The following is a 4905-nucleotide window of genomic DNA, read 5'->3' as shown; positions in this document are numbered from 1 at the left end:
AAATGCCGTTTACCTTCCCACCGGAGCGGTACCTATTTATCTACTTGCACTTTGACATGCTGTCGAACTGCTAGGTTGGCAGGAGCTGGGACCAAGCAACGGGAGCTCACCCTGTAACGGGGATTCAAATCGCTGACCTTCTGATCAGCAAGTCCTAGGTTCTGTGGTTTAACCCACAGCGCCACCTGCGTCCCAATAACATAGTAGGTACCATCTAGCTAAACATATGCATGCTGGAAAGATCTGCAGCATATTACCTCTGAAGTGGCATGTAAATATACCTTTGGTATATATTTCTGCAGGACGTGTATTTGGCCGGATTGTGACCATTAGGATTTGCATGGAAATAGCATGTTTTGAACCAAGATAATCATATTCTTCCAAGACATTCCCCTACAATAAGATTTTAGTAATCTTTAGTTACCTCAATGACACATGGTGTAGAAAAGTTGGATATAAATGACTGCAATAAGCAGGTCTTCTGTGTTTTAAAATGGTGCACTGCCTTGCTGTTTTATTATAGGGCAGTATAGAAACACTTCCACAAAGAAACAAGTGGCTATTTTTCCTGCCTGTGTTTTGTCAGTTAATTTGTCTTACTCTACTCAGAGAAAAAGCTGGCATAGGCACAGCCAATATTCTACAAATTATGTTCCCACTCACCACATTCTGGCCTCCCTTCCTTTGCTTCCTCCCACTAAAATGCATTAACAGTTCTTTATTCTTCACTTTGCTACAAACCTAATTTAAAATGGTAATAAGACTATAGAGAACTAAAGGTCTTTCTTCTTTTAATTTGTATATAGACCAGTTGTCTGTGCTTACATGTTTTGGACAAGGTCTGTTACGAATGCAATGCCAGCAATACTTCAGGGTGGCAAAAGGGCAGTCACTCTTAAAAAACAACTGGTAAGCAGTGTATCTGAAGAAGTGTGCATGCACACGAAAGCTCATACCAAGAACTAACTTAGTTGGTCTTTAAGGTGCTACTGGAAGGAATTTTTTTATTTTAACAACTGGTAAGAACACTTCATTATGTGAAGAGAACAATGATGACGAAAGATAGCCACTGTACCCGATAAGAGACCAAGGCCTGGTCATCTTCATGCATGGGAAGCCAATGGGAAGCCCTCCAGAGTTGACCAACTTAACTAGAGTTCTGTCTACCACCTTGTACCCTGCTTATTAAACAGAACTCTAAAAATGCACATTTTGAACTGGGTCACTCGTTTCATGATCATGGAGGACCAGAGGACCCCAGCCCACGTAGCATTTGGATGAGCTGTCTTAACAATGGCCATTATGAGTATTTTATGTGTATTTTAGTGAACTGAATAGAAAGATTATGAATCACGGGGGGCATGGAGAGATTGCATATGAACTTAACAATGCTGAGCTTATTTTTTTAGTTGCCCTTTTGTTAACGCTGTTTTATAGATGATAAATGCCATATCAATTAGTTGCCTTTTTGTTATGGCATTTATCATCTATAAAACAGCATTATCAATTGCTAATCGTGTTAATACGCCTTTTGCTGCAATTGTGATGTTTGGCTTATTTTTTTAGTTGCTGCTGTGTTAATAGCCTTTTATAGATTGCAATTGTTTCATGCGTGATGTTAATTACTTTGTAAATCATGGGCGTTTTTTCCATTATGTTTTATCACATTATTGTTATTTAATGTTTGTAAGCTTCTGTAAAATTCATTTGAATGAAAAGCGGCAAGGAAACACAATAAATCAAATCAAATGAGAAGGCCCCTGGTATCTTCAGCTGGGGATAAAGACACCTCTTGAGAGGTGCTGCCAACCGCTGTACTCAGCTGAACGGAGGTTAGAGGTATAGTAGCTATGAATGAAGCAGGTGTCATTGGAATCCTGTTTTTATGTGTGTTGGAAACCACCCAGAGTGGCTGGGGCAACCCAGCCAGATGGGCGGGGTATAGATAATTTTAAAAAATATTGTGATCTTGCAAATTGGTGTGAGAGTTGTCTCAAGCAGCCGACATCCTCAGGCAACCTGCTGCAGTTCTAAGAGGGAAGATCCATGTAAAGAAAAGGAAGGAACCTTTTATCATATGTGGTGGACCTGTCCCAAAGTGAAAGACTTCTGGGAAAAGATTTATAATGAATTTTTAAAAATGTTGAAATAAACATTTATAAAGAAACCAGAGGCCTTTCTTCTTGGAATAACAGGTTTGGAATTGCCCAAGAAAGATGTTAAATTATTTTTGTATGCCACAACTGCTGCTCGTATTTTGTTAGCTAAAAAGTGGAAAACCCAAGAATTAACAACGATAGAAGAATGGCAGATGAAGATGATGGATTTTTCATAGCTAGCTGACCTAACCGGAAGAGTCCACGAGCAGAAGAAGGAGATCAGAAACAGTGGATTAAATTTAATTATTACTTAGTTAAATACAGGGTTAAGTACTTAATTCGTTCCGGAGGTCTGTTCTTAACCTGAAACTGTTCATAACCTGAAGCACCACTTTAGCTAATGGGGCCTCCTGCTGCTGCCGCACCGCCAGAGCACAATTTCTGTTCTCATCCTGAAGCAAAGTTCTTAACCCGAGGTAATATTTTTGGGTTAGCGGAGTCTGTAACCTGAAGCGTCTGTACCCTGAAGCATATGTAACCCGAGGTACCACTGTACGTTAAGTTAAATTAACTGAAAACTGCTTGCAGATACTTAATTGGCTTAGGATTTTATTTATGTTAAGCGATGAATTAATATGCTTAATTTCATAAGGTGAAGATCTAAGGATGTTAATGTTGAAGTTAAATTTTATAAGAACTGTGATTTGTAAAACCGTTAAAAGGCTATGCAATGAAATTCAACCAAGGGGAAGCGAGGAAGTCACTTAACAATGTTAATAAGTGTAATTTTCAATAAGGCTATGATTTATGTTTGTTTGTCTTATGTGTTTGTTTGTTTGTTTATAATGTTGTGAAAACCAATAAAAAATTGTTTGGGGGAAAAAAAAGAAAATCTAAGAGGGAAGATCCCCCAGGGAGAAAAGGCGCGTGAAGCAGAAGCGCCACCCCTTGATTCTCCATCCTGGAACCCGATTACGCCTCTCTCCCCGCAGCCTTCGAGAAACACTCGCCGAAGGAGCTCGCATACAAAATCCCCATTCCGGCGGCCTAAGAGGTTTCTTCCTCTCCTTCCCCCAGCGAATTCTTCCCCGGTCAAGGCGGGGAGCCTCCCCGGCGAGCGGCAAGGCATTCCGCTTGGGATTTACGCGCCGCAGGGCGGCCCCAAGGTGCGCCCCGGTCCCCGGGGAAGCGCACGAGGCGTACAAGGCCAGAGCTCGCCAAACCGATCGCCAGCTGCGCCCGATCCTCCGAGCGCTGCCGGATCCCCCTCGGCCCTTGTCCCGAGGCAGCCATAGCGCCAGCCGGAGGAGGAGGAGGAAGAGAAGCCAGCCCTGCGCGCTGCTTGGCCGGGGCTGTGCCCGGCGCGCAAGGGCGCACGTCACGCGTTTCTCCGGTGTGCCCCGGAACAGCCTGAGCAGCTCGCCCAGAGCCTGCGGGCCTGAGAGAGAGAGACCGCCCCTTTCCCCTCCTCCTTCTCCTGCTGCTGCCCGGGCCTTTGGTTCGTGTGGAGAAGCTGGGCACGTGTGCGGCGAGGCTCGCTTGGCGCCGGCCGGGGCAGCTTCCCCGCGAGGTGGGTCAGTGTTTCTAGGGCAGCGCCCTGGCGGATGCCGGCGCAGGGGGAGAGCCCGGCCGGGTTGGGGGGTGGAGAGGGACGAGGAGGGGCGAAAAGGCGCCCCGCCGCCCTCGCCAAAAAGGGGGGCTCCTCTGCGGTGCCTTTTCTGCGTGGACCCCCCAACAGAGGCGAAGCGCTTTCGGAGAATCTTCCTTCGAAAGTGGGCGCCGCGGGGGAGCTGCGCCTTTTGCGGCCCCGCCCCGCTGCCTTTCTGCGACGTGCACGCGCGCGCGCGCTCTGTTGTACGAAGGAGACACCTGACATTCCAAACGGCAAGGGGAAAGTTTTCACTTCCTTTGATTTCAGGCTCGTGGCGGGTCCGGGGACCCCGCCCCTCGGAGCCCCGATTCTGCCGTAGCGTTGCCATGCTGCCCATGACATTTCTTTGGAGAATCGGTGCACGTTGTGCAATGCCAACTTCAAACTTGAATTTGTGCTGCCTTTCCAGCGAGGAGGAAAATCGCGGATTATATTTTTTTAACTATATTGGTGTTAGGGGAACAGCATGGGACACACACACACACACACACACACACTGCTCTTAGGTACTCATTTAACTAATTATATTTGGGTTGCCGTTGATTAAATATACAGTGGTACCTCGGGTTACATACACTTCAGGTTACATACGCTTCAGGTTACAGACTCCGCTAACCCAGAAATAGTACCTCGGGTTAAGAACTTTGCTTCAGGATGAGAACAGAAATCATGCGGCGGGAGGCCCCATTAGCTAAAGTGGTGCTTCAGGTTAAGAACAGATCTCCAGAACGAATAAAGTTATTAACCCGAGGTACCACTGTATTTGGACTAGAGCCACTGAAATAAATGAAGGTAAATTAGTTATTCCTGGTAACTTAAGTGGGAGTACTATGTGTAGGATTAATATTCGATACAACTCAGTATGTGTACAGCAGCCCTGAACATGCCAGAGCTATAGTTTGGGCAGATTTCAGACTTGTAGGATCTACTTTGTTTTCCCCACTAAAATCCCAAGGCACACGAAGGGGAGCCAGATGTGCACTGGGAACTTAAAGGTGGACCCCTATGCAATATGTTGACTTGGGGGGTTGTAGACACTGGGATAATAATAATAATAATAATAATAATAATAATAATAATAATAATAATAATTTTTATTTATACCCCTCCCTCCCCAGCCACCTGCATATACAAAGTGCACATCTATTATCTGAG

This window comes from Podarcis bocagei (assembly GCF_964188305.1).
Source record: "Podarcis bocagei genome assembly, chromosome: 10".
Lineage (NCBI taxonomy): Eukaryota > Metazoa > Chordata > Lepidosauria > Squamata > Lacertidae > Podarcis > Podarcis bocagei.
The sequence above is the reverse complement of the archived record's forward strand: the minus strand, read 5'-3'. Positions refer to the sequence as shown.